At 43.7% G+C, this 17261-nt stretch overlaps 2 protein-coding genes across 7 annotated transcripts in view; one reads left to right on the forward strand and one right to left on the reverse strand.

Annotated features, from left to right (window-relative positions):
• The window catches only part of CEP89 (centrosomal protein 89), a 363467-nt gene that overhangs the window by 141877 nt on the left and 204329 nt on the right, over positions 1–17261 (reverse strand). The gene's annotated exons all lie outside the window — the stretch shown is intronic.
• Positions 1–17261, forward strand: part of LOC137537683 (E3 ubiquitin-protein ligase RNF182-like) — a 62105-nt gene that overhangs the window by 5403 nt on the left and 39441 nt on the right. The window lies entirely within an intron of this gene.

Below are 17261 nucleotides of genomic sequence, written 5' to 3' on the forward strand. Positions count from 1 at the left end.
AAACCAGGATAATTCATGTAAAAGTAGGTATTCTGAATACTATACTGCATTCTACTAAATTGCGTTACGGTGTTTCTTTAAAGGACCTCTGTCACGAAAATCTTAACATTTAAAATGTATGTAAACCTGCACAATTAAGAAGTACGTTTCTTACAGAGTAAAATGAGTCATAAATTACTTTTCTCCTATGTTGCTGTCACTTACAGTAGGTAATAGAAATCTGACAGAACCAACATGTTTTGGACTAGCCCATCTCCTCATGGGGGGTTCACAGGAATTTCTTTATTTTCAAAATGCACTTGGTGAATAGCAGTTGCTCTGTCCAACTGACCAAAAAAAAGTGTACGGTGAGCAGGGAGGCAGGCCAGCATCTTTGTATAAATCTCTTTTTCAGGGAGCGTCAATATAAAGAATGAAGGCCATGCTGAGAATCCCCTATGGAGAGCTAGACTAGCCCAAAACCCGTCGGTAATGTCAGATTTCTACTACCTGCTATAAGTGCCAGAAACATAGAAGAGAAGTAATTTATGGCTCATGTTACGCCGGAAGAAACATACTTCTTATTTGTATGTGTTTTAAAGAGCAACTGTCGGGCATAAAATAAAAAAACAATTCTTTATTTTTATCTGATAAACAAGTAATAAGGATGCTAATCAGGCAATCCAAACGTTAAAATCACTTTTCTTATTTCTAATTATCATTCCCCAGTTTACATGACTCTTATTTGGTACACAGAAAATTTGGTACACAAAAGAGAAGTTGCAGGGCATGTTGGGTTGTCTTTTTTTTTTCTTTTTTTTTTCTTCTCTACTTCCCCTCAGACTTAACTAATGCAGCCTGATTGGCTGAAGCCTCTTTCCCTCCTATTTTCCCCTCCCACACCTCTGTTCCTCTCTGATTGGCCAACATTTCTCAGGCTGAAACAATGCACTTTCTATAGTGAAGGGCGGGCAAATCAGGCAGAGGAGACTAAGGACAGAAATTGCATCACGACTGGCTTCCAAATAGCCACAGTAAATATGGAAACTGTCTAGAATAGGATTCTCTACTTTCCCTTTATAAAATTCACAGGAATCATAACGTGGACAGTGCAATACATATGTTATGTAAGTAGAGCAAGTATTTATCTACTTATATATTTGGTTTTTTTTTCCTGAGATAGTATGGCTGACAGCTCCTCTTTAAGTGCACTTCCTGTTGATTTTAAATTGCCCAATTTCAAGCAGCATACAATTGACACACAACCCAGAATTACCAGCAGCTCATTGACCACTCTCTTGATCTCTGCTGCTTGACAACTGGCCTAGGAAATGACCTGCTCCATGAATGTGATGGAAGGCATGTAAATGTGTAAGCAAACTGTGCTTGTACTAATGTTTATACTCTTTCACCACCAACAATATGGCAGCCCTCAGTTCTGGTGCTATCTGTACAGGGAGTGCAGAATTATTAGGCAAGTTGTATTTTTGAGGAATAATTTTATTATTGAACAACCACCATGTTCTCAATGAACCCAAAAAACACATAATATCAAAGCTGAATATTTTTGAAAGTAGTTTTTAGTTTTAGCTATTTTAGGGGGATATCTGTGTGTGCAGGTGACTATTACTGTGCATAATTATTAGGCAACTTAACAAAAAACAAATACAGTATATACCCATTTCAATTATTTATTTTTACCAGTGAAACCAATATAACATCTCAACATTCACAAATATACATTTCTGACATTCAAAAACAAAACAAAAACAAATCAGTGACCAATATAGCCACCTTTCTTTGCAAGGACACTCAAAAGCCTGCCATCCATGGATTCTGTCAGTGTTTTGATCTGTTCACCATCAACATTGCGTGCAGCAGCAACCACAGCCTCCCAGACACTGTTCAGAGAGGTGTACTGTTTTCCCTCCTTGTAAATATCACATCTTATGATGGGCCACAGGTTCTCAATGGGGTTCAGATCAGGTGAACAAGGAGGCCATGTCATTAGTTTTTCTTCTTTTATACCCTTTCTTGCCACGCACACTGTGGAGTACTTGGACACGTGTGATGGAGCATTGTCCTGCATGAAAATCATGTTTTTCTTGAAGGATGCAGACTTCTTCCTGTACCACTGCTTGAAGAAGGTGTCTTCCAGAAACTGGCAGTAGGACTGGGAGTTGAGCTTGACTCCATCCTCAACCCGAAAAGGCCCCACAAGCTCATCTTTGATGATACCAGCCCAAACCAGTACTCCACCTCCACCTTGCTGGCGTCTGAGTTGGACTGGAGCTTTCTGCCCTTTACCAATCCAGCCACGGGAACATCCATCTGGCCCATCAAGACTCACTCTCATTTCATCAGTCCATAAAACCTTAGAAAAATCAGTCTTGAGATATTTCTTGGCCCAGTCTTGACGTTTCAGCTTGTGTGTCTTGTTCAGTGGTGGTCGTCTTTCAGCCTTTCTTACCTTGGCCATGTCTCTGAGTATTGCACACCTTGTGCTTTTAAGCACTTCAGTGATGTTGCAGCTCTGAAATATGGCCAAACTGGTGGCAAGTGGCATCTTGGCAGCTGCACGCTTGACTTTTCTCAGTTCATGGGCAGTTATTTTGCGCCTTGGCTTTTCCACACGCTTCTTGCGACCCTGTTGACTATTTTGAATGAAACGCTTGATTGTTCGATGATCACGCTTCAGAAGCTTTGCAATTTTAAGAGTGCTGCATCCCTTTGCAAGATATCTCACTCTTTTTGACTTTTCTGAGCCTGTCAAGTCCTTCTTTTGACCCATTTTGCCAAAGTTAAGATAGTTGCCTAATATTTATGCACACCTGATATAGGGTGTTGATGTCATTAGACCACACCCCTTCTCATTACAGAGATGCACATCACCTAATATGCTTAATTGGTAGTAGGCTTTAGAGCCTATACAGCTTGGAGTAAGACAACATGCATAAAGAGGATGATGTGGTCAAAATATTAATTTGCCTAACAATTCTGCACTCCCTGTATAAGAGGGAGCATAGCAGGGGCTAGCTGACTGCACTATGCAGCATGTGCATACCCTACAGATTGCCGTAATAATTGAAGGTAGGGCAATTTTTATCCCTCACAGAGGTTTTTGGAACAATGCAAGGATTGTGAATGATTTTGGGAACAAAACTGCAATGGATTTACAGTAGAATCTAGTTATAATAAACTCTGATATAGTGAACATTTGGGTATAGTAAACTACCTTTACATGTTCCGGCCAATCTCCATTATAAGAGTCCCCGATGAGTCACTCACCACATGACGAAACCGCTAGGGCAGAGCCTGGAACGCATTCAGAGACGCATGGAGGAATTTTAAATGTGCAGTATACACAGTCACTTTGTGAATGCAATTTGTTTAATAATTTTTTTTAACAAAAACATTATTACCCTATGGAAACTCTTTTAAGGTGGTCACTAGAGTACTGCATTGTTCACAAGGGCTCAAGCGCTTTCTGCTGGTTCCAAAGAGGGTCAGCCATTCAGTCTGGTTGGCGTGTTGGAGTCTATTAGGTGGAGGAGTATTGTCACAAGGTGTCTGCATACATTGGAAGGGACATGCACTAATGGGTGTCCAGTGTCTATAACAGTATTACACAATGTGGAGATATTTGTTTGTCTTTGCATGATACCTGGAAGAAGACGCCAGCCAGGATAAAGGGATTGAAAGGGAAATGCCCTACTAAGTGCAGTTGCTTATCTGTGGCTTGGTCAGCCATCTAAGCTGGAGAGCGCAATCTATCTCTCATGGTTCGATTGGGAAGAATACTAATCTGACAGTGTATGAATATACTGGAATTTAAAAGTGGTTACGTGAAGAGTCTGGTTTTATAGCAGGACTTCATTATTAAGCGATCACTGTATATATATCTTTTGATGGGCCAGTCAAGGGAGGAAAGTTTTTTTGGGAATGAACTGAAGAGTTACAGTGGAATGAAGATCATTGACTTTTTAATGCTATGATTGCGGATGTAGATGGCTGCGTTTGATTTAATTTTTATCATTTTTGTTGAGCGCATATCTAATAAAATACTATTTGTGAAAGGGGTAATACCCCCTACTGGCACTGCACTCCAAATAATATATATATATATATATATATATATATATATATATATATATATATATATATATATATATATACATATATATATTTGATGGTGAAGTGGAGGAGCGCAGGTGCCACTGAGAAATATAATCTATGGGAGCAACACCTGGTATAGTAAACTCTGCTATAATAAAACCTCTGTTATAGTAAACACGTTTTTGGCCCCTCGAGATGCTGACTCTGGATATAGTAAACAGTAAGCGGTACATGCGTCATGTGTCAGTGTGAAACCCATGGTCAGTTGCTCTCTTCAGGCTCGTTGCAAGTGAGTTGATGCGTGATAACATTTTTAAGACAAAAGAGGATGCAGTGTTACCACTTCCACTTTGCAATCACTGATAAAAATATTGTCAGAGTCCTCCCATGGGACTGTAGGCACTTCCTGGGTATCTCTTCCCTTGTTAGCGATGATGCTTCTGGTAGTGTGTGGAGCGCAGTACAGGCAACTTTCACTTGTAGTGCAGATCAGAGCGAGCCTACTTACTGCAAAACTGAGGAGAATCCAAGTCCTGCCCGCGGAGGTATCAGAGCCACTCGCATTACAGCCATTGGCTGCATTTTGAACAGAGGCTTCATGATTGGCTCAAGTGTGAGCAGAAAGTTTTGCAGGACACATGCTGCAAGGCCCACCTGTGGAGGTTTTGGAAACACTCACAGGAATTGAGTGGCTGCTTTTATTCGGGGGGGGATGGGGGGAGGGGAGCGCTGCAATTTTTAAAGAGCCCTGAATACTGTACTAGCAATTTTTCCAGCTTGGCTATACAGTACTAAGGTATACTTAACCTTTTAGTCCATCACATGTGCAGGTGCTTGTACTGAGGACAGAGTTGGTCTTTTGCAGCAGAGAATGTACCAGGGCATGCTGGGCCATTTCTAGCACAACTTCTGATATAGTAAACTTCTGATATAGTAAACCACTTTTCCTGGTCCCTTGGAGTTTACTATAATGATATTATACTGTATTTATTTATTTTATTTGAAGGATTACATTTGCCTAACGCAGTAAAGAGCAGCAGAGATAACAAAAAATTTCTTACTTAACCACTTCCCAACTGAGGGGTTTTACCCCCTGACCACCAGAGCAATTTTCACCTTTCAGCGCTCCTTCCATTCATTCGTCTATAATTTTATCATTACTTATCGCAATGAAATGAACTATATCTTGTTTTTTTCGCCACCAATTAGCCTTTTTTTAGGTGGGACATCATGCCAAGAATTATTTTATTCTAAATGTGTTTTAATGGGAAACTAGGAAAAAATGTGGGAAAAAATGTATAATTTTTCAGTTTTCTGCCATTATAGTTTTTAAATAATGCATGCTACTGTAATTAAAACCCATTAACCAGCTGAGCGGTCTGGACGAGCTCAGCTCGTCCAACACCGCCAGCGGCTGCCGCTCAGGCCCTGCTGGGCCGATTTTGATGAAATAAAAAGCAGCACACGCAGCCGGCACTTTGCCAGCCGCGTGTGCTGCCTGATCGCCGCCGCTGTGCGGCGATTTGCCGCGAGCAGCGGCGAAAGAGGGCCCCCCTAGCCGCCTGAGCCCTGCGCAGCCGGAACAAAAAGTTCCGGCCAGCGCTAAGGGCTGGATCGGAGGCGGCTGACGTCAGGACGTCGGCTGACGTCGATGACGTCACTCCGCTCGTCGCTATGGCGACGATATAAGCAAAACAAGGAAGGCCGCTCATTGCGGCCTTCCTTGTTTATTCTGGGCGCCGGAGGCGATCGGAAGATCGCCTCCGGAGCGCCCTCTAGTGGGCTTTCATGCAGCCAACTTTCAGTTGGCTGCATGAAATAGTTTTTTTTTTATTTAAAAAAAACCCTCCCGCAGCTACCCTGGCGATTTAATCAGAACGCCAGGGTGGTTAACTGTATATGCCTATTTATCCCGGTTATAAAACCGTTTAAATTATGTCCCTATCACAATGTTTGCCGCCAATATTTTAATTGGAAATAAAGGTGCAGTTTTTTCAGTTTTGCGTCCATCCCTAATTACAAGCCCATAGTTTATAAAGTAACAGTGTTATACCCTCTTGACATAAATATTTAAAAAGTTCAGTCCCTAAGGTAACTATTTATGTATTTTTTTAAAATTGTACATTTTTTATTTTTTTTTAATTACAAAAAAAAAATTAAAAAATTTGGGGAGTGTGGGAGGTAAGGAGTTAATTTTTTGTGTAAAACTAGTTTATTCGTGTGTAAAAATTGCTTAGGGTGTAGTTTTACTATTTGGCCACAAGATGGCAACAGTAACTTTTTGTTTCATGCGACCTGCAAGCGTCCTTCCGGACGCTTGCCGGAAGTAGAAAGAGACTGGGAGTTTGTTATTGCTCACAATGATCGCGCTGCTCAGCCGAGCGGCAGGGGATCATTGCGGGGCTTAGATCAACGAACGGGAATAGATTTTCCTGTTCGTTGATCTCTGGGCGAGCGGGCGGCGGCGTGTTTACTAGCAGCGGGCGGCGTGTTTACAAGCGGGAGCGCGGGCAGCGGCGGGAGTGCGCAAAGTACGAATTTCTCCGTCCCTGGGGGTTAAAGGATGGAAAAAGGGATGGAGAAATCCGTACGGGCGGGGGTAAAGTGGTTAAAGTAAATCTAAATGAAAACAAATTTGCCCAGAGTAACTTACCTGGTCGTCTTATAGCCACCTGTAGTCCTTCTGCTCCCAGGCTGTCATTCTGCTCTGATCCCTTCAGCAGCTGCCCCCTCTGAAAGCTCCCCATTCATGCTCCAGTAGCAGGGAGAATAGCAGGGGAAGCAGTTTTGCAGGTTGTAAAAATTGCAAATGCGCATGCACTAAACACTCCCAGCAACAGGAGCAAGATTGAGTAGCCAGCCAATGGCTTAGTAGGCAAACTTTCGGAGGGGCACAGTTGCTGAAGGGATTGGAAGCAAAACGACAGCATGGTGACCAGAAGACTACGGTGCGATAGAAGAAGTCCTAGGTAAGTTAACCATTTGGGGAACGGCTGCCTAACTCCCTTAACGACCAGCCAACGCCGATAGGCGGCGGCTGGTCACATGTGGGTTTCTATGGAAACGAACGAGCGGCAGTTTCCTGTCAGTTCACGGCGGGGGGCTCCGTGAACAGCCTGCGAGCCTCCGATCGCGGCTCGCAGGCTAAATGTAAACACCCGGGGAAGTAATCCCCAGTGTTTACATCGTACGGCGCTGCTGTCACAGCAGCGTCGTAAATGAGATCGGCGATCCCCGGCCTCTGATTGGCCGTGGATCGCCGCCGTCTGATAGGCTGAAGCCTATCTGAGGCTGTACAGGACGGATCGCTGTCCTGTGCCGTCTATAGTGAGAAGGGTAGGGAGGGAAGGAGAGGGAGGGGGGAATAACGCTGCGGAGGGGGGCTTTGAGGAGCCCCGCCGCTAGGCATAAGGCGGCAGCGGCGGCGATCAGACCCCCCCCAGCAGGACATCCCCCTAGTGGGAAAAAGGGGGGGGGGGGGGGGGAGTCTGATCGACCTGCCTGCAACCTGATCCGTGCTGGGGGCTGAAGAGCCCACCCAGCACAGATCATAGAAAAATGCTGGGGTCCTTAAGTGGTTGAGGACCAGGCAAATTTGCATGCATGCGGGGGAGGGGGGGTGTCAGACAACTGGATCCCTGCTGGCGCTTGCTGGGCATCGTTTTTCCTGTGTGGCCAGGTGTCCCCCCTGTATGCAGCAGCCTTTACTCACCTCCCAGGCTTCAGTGATGAGCCGCTGTGGAACCCTCAGCTCTCGCCTGCATCCCCGCTCGTACTGCCGCTCAGTTTTGGGTCGGGCTTGATGACGTCATCAAGCCGGAACCTGGCACTGACGTTAGAGTGAGAGAAGATGCCGGACAGAGCGGAGAAGAGCGCCGATCGCTGGGGGACCGGCAGGAAGGTGAGTGGATCCTCTTCTCCCCCCTCCCCCTACCACCGCATCAGTAACAGGGATCACTATGATCCGTCAGCGATCGTAGTGATCATGTGATCAGCAGCCATACACGATGGAGCTGATCACTGAGGGGAGATGTCAGCTGTCATATGACCGCTTAATCTCTCGGGTGTGCATGATCGCGCCGGGAGCGGAAATGGCGGATGGCGTAAATCCTACGCTGCATCAGGCTACAACAGCCATAAGTGCGGCGTAGGATTTACTATCGTCAGTCCCCAAAAGGTTAAACTAAGCAAATTTGTTTTACTTAAAGGGAACCTTAACTGAGAGGGATATGGATGTTTCCTTTTAAACAATACCAGTGTCTTGGCTGTCCTGCTGATCTCTTTGGCGGCAGTAGTGGCTGAATCACACACCTGAAACAAGCATTCAGCTAATCAAGTCTGACTTCAGTCAGAGCACCTGATCTGCATGCTTGTTGAGGGCCTGTGGCTAAAACAGGATCAGCAGGAGAGCCAGGCAACTCGTATTATTTCAAAAGAAAAATCCATATCCTTTTCAGTTTAGGCTCCCTTTAAAGTGAACCAGAGACGAAGCACCCTCATGTATTTTACCATATATATCAGTTGGAACATTAGAGAAAACACCTACCCTGCTCTCTGTTTCATTCTTCACTGCTTAGCCTGCTTCTAATCAGCTCTGATAAAATCCCCGACTGAGCATTCACTCTGGCTTTGCTCAGGAATCATTATAGCTGAGTCAGTCTTCTCTGATGTCTTTTCAAGCCCAAGCCTGCTCCCTTGTGGTTCTGCTATAATGACTCAGCTATAATGATTCCTGAGCAAAGCCAGACTGAATGCCCTTTTATCAGGGCTGATTAGAAGCAGGTTGAGCAGTGAAGAATGAAACAGAGCAGGGTAGGTGTTTTCTCTAATGTTCCAACTGATATATATGGTAAAATACATGAGGGTGCTTCGTCTCTGGTTCACTTTAAACTACCCTTTAACCTCGCTGGCGGTCTATTATAACCGCCAGGGGCAGTACAGCACTTTACATATTTTTTTTTTAAATCATGTAGCTAGCCTAGCGCTAGCTACATGATAGCCTCTATGCAGCGGCATCCCCCCACCCCTTCCGATCGCCTCCGGCGATCAGAGCAAACAGGAAATCCCGTTCAGAACGGGATTTCCTGTTTGGCTTCCCCTGTCCCCATGGCGACGATCGGGATGACGTCAATGTCGTGACTTCAGAGGGAGTCCCGATCCACCCCTCAGCGCTGCCTGGCACTTATTGGCCAGGCTGCGCACGGGGTCTTGGGGGGGCCCTCTAACGCGGCGGGTAGCGGTGAATCAGCGGCGATCGAGTTATGCACGCAGCTAGCAAAGTGCTAGCTGCGTGCAACAAAAAAAAGTGTGCAAATCGCCCCACCAGGGCCTGAGCAATCCTCTGCGGCGGCTTAGCCCATGCTCAGCACGGGCTTACTGCCAGGGAGGTTAAGAAACACAATACAAGTGAAGATGGGAGTCATGTCATTTAGAAAGCAGCTTTTATGACAGTTGTGAGGGTCCACTTGTACACATGATTAAACGGATTGGGATAAAAGATGGCTTCAGGTGAGATATAAAGTTAATCTAAGGAGTATATGGGAGCCCCCCAACGTCCCCTAAAGATTCGGCATGGCAGATTTGTTTTTGACTTTTCCGTGCCAGAAGGCAATTTAATGACAAATAGTAGAATGTAGTCAATCATTCAAGATACCCACTTTTACGTTAATTATCCAGATTTCAGTATCAGAAAAACTTGTCACAGCCTAGGCGGTTTAGCTATGTAGGATTTTACTTCTTTTCTCCTAAGTTTTCTCATAGGTGAGATTTTCACACCTTATGAATAAAATGCCTTTTTAGCTGCTTTCACCAGGAAGCAACAAAATACTCCGAATAATTTTGAGTTTCTTACCTACTTTTTGGTACTTTTCAACTGCAGAGTGCTTAAAAGTTTATTTAAACAGAAGATAAAAAATGATCTCCTACAAGAAAACCTAGAAAAAAAAGATGTTGTTTCTGCCTACTTTGGAACTCTAAGTAAACAAACATTCTGCATTCTAAAGCCAACACTAAAGATGTCACCACCTTTGATAAATTTCAGAATGTAGAGAGGAAAGATTTTACAAAGGGCATACACCGACTAAATAGTTTATAAAGTAGTATTGTAAAAGATAAGCAACTTTATTTGTTACATAGTTAGTTTGTTGATATATGGATGTCTTTTTTCAACCAAACAAATAAATAAGTAAAAATTAGATTTAAGCCCCATTCACACATAGAAATGCAAAATGCCGGCGTTTTGTTTGCTAATTAAATTCTTTCAAAACAAAATAATATTGTTAGTAAATTGGTGACATGAAATCAAGTTATATGCACAGCCTCAGTATAGAAGTACCATATTTTTCGGAATAGAAGAAATTTTCTCCCCCCAAAATGGGCAGAAAAATCACTTAGTCTTAAATTCAAAACACAGGGAGTCCCTGACTTATGAACATCCAGCGATACGAACCACCAACCTGCCACAATGTCAAGGACTCCCTGCATTGTCCTCCTGTGTCTCCCTCTCTGCCCTCCTGCTGGATGGATGGAGCCTGCATCCAACAAGGCCAAAGGTGTCCCAATCGGTGTGGTGTCTTCCGACCTCAGTGGAGCCCTGACCTCCTCGGTAGCAGTGGTGGACTCCACATGGCCTGTCCTGTATCTGCACAGACACACGTCTGTCCCGAACTCGCCACGACCCACACCAGTGTCCCTGGCTACATCGGACTACACTGCACACCTACAACATTCTCTAGCTCTCATCCAATTACATATCTCCAGTCAATAACAGACAGGAAGAGCTTTCTTACTACAGCTCTTCTTTTAACTAAGCATGCCCAGTATGACTAAATGAGTTCTGGCCATCTATGAAATACAAATCTTCAATCTCACACTGGCATGTTCTCAGTCAGCCTTAAGGTGGCCACACACGATACAATAAAATGATCCAATTTTACGGCAATTTGATAAAAATAATCAGATTTTCCCCCAAAAAAATTGAAAGCTTTTTTTTTTTTTTTTTTTTATGCGAGCAAGTTATCCAATTGGATTTCCCATTTTTATTCGATAAAAGTCCATCGGGTGTGCTGGATTTTTCTGATACATTTTTATGATAATTGAATAGTGTGTGGTAAATAGAGATGTTGGCAAACAGTTCGCCAGCGAATCTCTATGGGCCGCTACTACTTCCGGGTCGCTATGACCCGGAGTAGTACGGCTGCGCTGGGCCAGTGGTGCGCGTCTTTGATCGCGCGCCTGTTGCCGGGCACTCTCTGCGCATGAGGGTGACGTCACTCATGACGTCACGCACATGCGCAGAAAGTGCCCGCCAACACGATTAAGGATGCACACCGCCAGCCCAGCACAGCCGTACTACTCCGGGTCATAGCGACCCGGAAGTAGTACAGGGTGAGGGGTTCGCCAGCGAACGGTTTCCGAACTGTTCGCCGACATCTCTAGTGGTAAATTGTCTATATATATATATATATATATATATATATATATATATATATATATATATATATATATATATATATATATATATATATTTTTTTTTTTTTTTTTTTTTTTTTTTCCCAAGCAATTTTCTCATTGTTTCCAATCATTTTTCTCATAATTGGGGAAAAATTGAACATATATGTGTGTGGTACATTGGTCAGATTTTCTAAATGTTACAATCAGTCAGAAAAATTGATTGCAATTCTTGAATTGAAAAGCCATTTTAAAAATTGTATGGTTTGTGGCCACCTTTAGATAAGTACAAGTATGGGGGAAGAGGCGGTCTCAGCTTGAGGGCAGGAAGGAGTCTGCTGGCATTAAAGATGAGCAACAGCAAACAAGTCAGCAAGTAAAGCTTAGTACCCACAGCCAGATGGATCATGGGTCTCTGCCGAACGAACGATCATTCCCCAATCCATCTGGCCGAATCTGCAAGCGCCGTTGTAAATGTACGATTATGTATACCAACCCGCTACCCAACCCACAACCTGATTCAAATCAATACGTGTAGCCAAACTCAACCCACATTTCTGGTAGCTCACAGGAAGCTAACCCGATGCAGGTCTTTATGAAAGTTCAGACTGCAGTTGTCAGAGGTTACCCACGACAGCTCAGCTGAAGACTAATACATAGTCTAATTACTGAAGCAGTGGCTGTGGACATGGAGCCATACCTGTACACATGCAATATTTACACCCAAATGATCATCATCACTCAGGTTGGTCAACTTAAAGAGGAACTCCAGTCAAAATAATGTAATAAAAAAGTGCTTCATTTTTACAATAATTATGTATAAATGATTTAGTCTGTGTTTTCCCATTGTAAAAGCTTTCCTCTCCCTGATTTACATTCCGACATTTATCACATGGTGATATTTTTACTGTTGGAACTGGCAGGTGATGTCAGTGGAAGGAGATGCTGCTTGCTTTTTTGGCAGTTGGACCCAGCTGTAAACAGCTGTTATTTCCCACAATGCAATGAGGTTCACAGACAGGAAACTATCAGGACCATGGTCCTGACATCACACTGTGAGAGAGATTTCACCACAATATCAGCCATACAGAGCCCCCTGATAATCAGTTCGTGAAAAGGAAAAGATTTCTCATGGGAAAAGGGGTATCAGCTACTGATTGGGATGAAGGTAAATTTTTGGTCACGGTTTCTCTTTAAATATCTAGTGTGTGTGCGTAGCTTGAGCATAGCTCTTCTAAGAAGGCCCTCAGTGAGAATGTGCCTCTACACTGCCAGCAAAAACTGTGCCAGTGTCAGTCTTTGATTACCATAATAATAGAAGCAATATCATCCTTATAGAGCAAGGTCAAAAGCATAGTATTTACTATAATGAACTGAAAATGTCTAATTAATTATAAGGCATATAGAGCCGAACAATCCATACTCCTGTATTATGCACCGCAATCCCACAATTACTATAGCTACACTTAAGCTTCTCTTAATTCATAGCTACGGTCTTGATAACTGCTGCAAGGCATGCAGGGAGCAGCACCAGAGAAATAACACAAGTGCTGCAAAACAGAGACTGCAGTCCAGCACACAGGAAGTTGTTTGACTTGAAGGGACACAAACCAGTCATGTCTGCTTAACCTGTCTAGTGCCTGGGGGATTGGAGATATGCAGTAAGTGAGCAGGGAGACCTCTCTGTGCCCAGAGTGTTCCAGTCTTCAGTTGATGGCTCAGAAAAAAGGATACACATTTTTTATTGTCTTAATTAAAATAAAAAAGGCAGTTTCTAAGGCAACACTGCAGGGTTTTGTCCATCATGCTGCACTCCCGTCCTTGCTAATTGATCTACAGTAATTATTGCTGAAAGTTTTTTTTCTTCGGTTTGACATATGAAGCAATTCTTAACTACCTAACGACCGCGTCACGCCAATGGGCGTGACAGCGGCGGCAGCCCCAGGACCGCCTAACGCCAATTGGCGTCAAGTCCTGGAGCTGCAGTTTGGCAGGGAACGCGTGCGTGCATGCACGATCATTCCCTGCCGTTTCACTGAGCGGAGCTCCGTGATCAGCATGATCGCGCCGTTTTCTGCCGAAAGGGAAGTAATTCCCCTTTGTTTACCTCTGTACAGCGCTGCGATCTCCTGCAGCGCTGTACGTCTGTCACATGACTGTCCCCCGGATTGACTGGTAAATGGAGCCCTCTCATAGACATCAGCCTATGAGAGGCGGGGTTAAGTGCCGATCGCTTCCCTATGGCGATTTGGTCGGCACAGAGAGCAGGGAGTCAGAGAGAGGATGGAGGGAGGGAAAAGCCTCCCCTTTCTAATAAAAAAAAACAAATACAAAGATCGCAGCAGCGATCAGATACCTCCGTCAGAGTGCCCTATTAAGGACACTAAACGGAGGTAAAGTTAATTTGTGTGCTGAGTTGCAGGGCTGTGCAGCAACCTGACCAAGCTGCACAGTCCTGTATTGTAAAAAATGGCCTGGTCTTTAGGGGGGTGTAAGCCTACGGGTGTCAAGTGGTTAAAGTAAACCTAAGACGGATAAAAATAAAATTTTAAAAAATGATACATACCTGGGGCTTCCTCCAGTCCCCTTCAGGCTAATCGGTCCCTCGCCGTCCTTCCATGCTGCCTGGATCCTTCGCTGGTTAACTCCATGAATCGGGGCGTACTGCACATATGCCCCGTCGCTGGGAGTGTTCTGCGCCTGACTGGCCCAAACTGGCGGTATTACCGGGCCACCTAGCGCATGATTCAGGCAGCCTGGGAAGACGGTAAGAGAACTGAAGGAAGTCCCAGGTATGTATAATTTTTTTATTATTATTATTATTGTCTCAGGTACACATTAAGCAGCATGGTAATGACACACTAGCTTACAGAGACGAAATGTAACTTTAGAAATGGGACAGTGTCACTTTCAAAGACAGAATGAAATATTATTAGAAACTGCAGGAGGGCCCTCACCTCCCCCATTTAACCCCAATTCCTGCTTGTGCAGTCTCTAAATGGAAGAGGTCAGAGTAATGCCCCTTCAGATTCACTTCAGAGTGTTATCTGTTGCCAGCACAATTTGCTACGTATCTCTCTTGTCTGTGACAAGTCATCTGAGTTTCTTTACTTCGTTATCTAGTGAACAGTGCTAAAAGTAAAATGGCAGCAAACAACAAGAAAGGAGATAGGGAATGCTGGAACGTTGACCAGGACTGAAACTTTTGCTAAGTTCTATTGAGAATAAAGCAAACCTGAAGTGAAAATAAACTTGAGATAATGGGCCATATGCAATTTACTATTTTCACACTTTATCAATAAAATTCTGTTCAAGCCAATGACGAGCAAGAAAACACTTAGAATAATTCTAACAGTACTTTTTCATCTACTTTTTAGAACTTCTCTTATTTGCAGAGTGCTAAAAAGTAATTTTAAACAGAAAATTAAACATCTCCTAGAAGAAAAAATTGGATCAGGCCTGATGTGTTTTACTGAGGCTGCTTTCACAGTGGGACGTTAAAGTCCCACATTACAGCAGCCTGTAACGCAGCCCAACTCACAGTAATGAAAAATCAATGGGCTGTTCACAGTGCCCACATTGCGTTGCATTGTATGAAAGTGCAGCATGCTGTGCGTTATACTGGGCTTTAGCTGCTTGCACATGCTCAGTGACTAGCCACATGGCTAATTAATATTCACTGCACTGTGGAGACATAACCTGGACTGTAGTGTTGTCCGGATCATGAATTAATCATTCATTTGATCCGGATCTTTTTTGTGAGTCGAATCATCCAGATCATCACAATGAACGATTCGGTTCACAGTGGATGTCTGTCTGGAAGAAACAAGAACATACAGAATGTACAGTGCAGGGAAAGTCCTGTCCTGCTAGTCATTTCACCCCAAGTTTGCTTCCCTAGTAAAATGATCCAAATGATTTGGTTCAAAGATCCGGATCTTTTCAATGATCCGATTCGAATCATCCGAATCCTTGAAAAGATCCGGACTTCCCATCACTATCCTGGAGCGGCTGTTCTATCAGTATAGATAGAACGAAAACAGCGCACCAAGAGCTGCATAACGCGGCTCAATCTGACACCCAACTTCAACACCACCATGCGTTGCATTAGGGACACGTTATGCGACCTTAACGTCCCCTAAGGCAACGTCTTGGTGTGAAAGTGGCCTGAAAGTAAATATAACATAGAACTGCGTCTCATATTTTTATGTTCAATGTAAGGAATTCATCTTAAGACCAAAGCCTTATACACGTTACATAAAAAGTTAACGACCGCCTCTGCCAAGAATCTAGCGCGAGTATAGCAGAACCTGACGCCTCAGCCGACGATCAGCCTGGCAGATTGACTTAGACTGTTCTTCTCACCTACCTCACATGTAGCTCCTTGTGGACTGCTTTGCCTGAACTCCTCACTCCTCCATAGCAACAGAACGCCTCCCTACCCTGGAGGCTAGCAATGCTTCTGTACTGTGTTGGCTCTGACCTGTGGGCAGAGGGATCGAATCCCGATCCCTGTTGGCTTATACTTGTGTATGAGGCTTTAATTCTAAACAGCAGCCGTGACAAATCTGGCTTGCTGAGCTAAAAAATAAACAGAAGTAATGATATTTTGAACATTCCAGCACTAAAACCTTATCACGGGCCTTTTGTCACTCTCTTGGCTTCTATTTACTTTTCAGGAAACCAATTGAGCTCGACAAGCTCATTTGCATAGATAGATAACAATGTAAGCCCTACCATAGTCATAGTCTAATCTCCTACCATATTATAATTGTTATGTATTCATATAGTACTGACATCTTCTGTAGCGCTTTACAGAGTGCGTACTCATGTCACTGACTGTCCTCAGAGGAGCTCACAAACTAATCTCAATCAGTCTAAAGTCCCACCCTATTATGTTGTGCGTTGCTGAGAGAGACCTTTCAGGAATCCTGCCCCCACCCCTTTGAAAATCCTGTCTTCCCCTGAGAAAGGCTTTTTATTTCATTATGCCACGTCGCTTCAGTTGAAATGGTGATTTTTAAGCCTTGGATAAAGAGATTTAAGAACAGTTTTTCATCTCGGCAATGACTTTATTCAGGGAGGATGTGAGGCATAAGGTAGAAAAAAACTGAGCGCTGCGCATCAGTAGGGCGCAGCGGGGGACTGGAGGCTCAGCACAGGGTGACTGCAAAAGGCTGGTAAAAGCCTCAGGTAAGTTAAAGTGAACCAGAGACAAAGCACCCTCATGTATTTTACCATTAGAGAAAACACCTACCATGCTCTCGATTTCATCCTTCACTGCTCAGCCTACTTGTTAGCAGCCCTGATAAAATCCCAGACTGAGCATTCAGTCTGGCTTTGCTCAGGAATCATAGCCGAGTCTGTCTTCTCTGTTGTCTTTTCAAGCCCAAACCTGCCCCCTTCTGGCTCTGCTTTCCTATTCTGTATATTTGCAGCATCACAGAGAGCTGTGATGAGATGGGAGGAGCTGCTAATGTAAGGGTATATTGAAAAACGTTTTTTAAAATTTATATTTGTTAGTCATAAGAGGTTTTTAGAAATGGTGACTTTATTTTGCACACAGCCCACTAAATAATATGCTTTTCTGATTAACTGTGCTTTGCATGGAGTTTTATTAAAAAAACAAAAACAAAAAAAAAACCAAAAAGGCACACCAGAGCGGTGAAAATACTAGGTATAGTATTTATTTTGTAAAGACTATTGGGGGTATGCCT

The sequence above is a fragment of the Hyperolius riggenbachi genome, chromosome 11 (assembly GCF_040937935.1).
Source record: "Hyperolius riggenbachi isolate aHypRig1 chromosome 11, aHypRig1.pri, whole genome shotgun sequence".
Lineage (NCBI taxonomy): Eukaryota > Metazoa > Chordata > Amphibia > Anura > Hyperoliidae > Hyperolius > Hyperolius riggenbachi.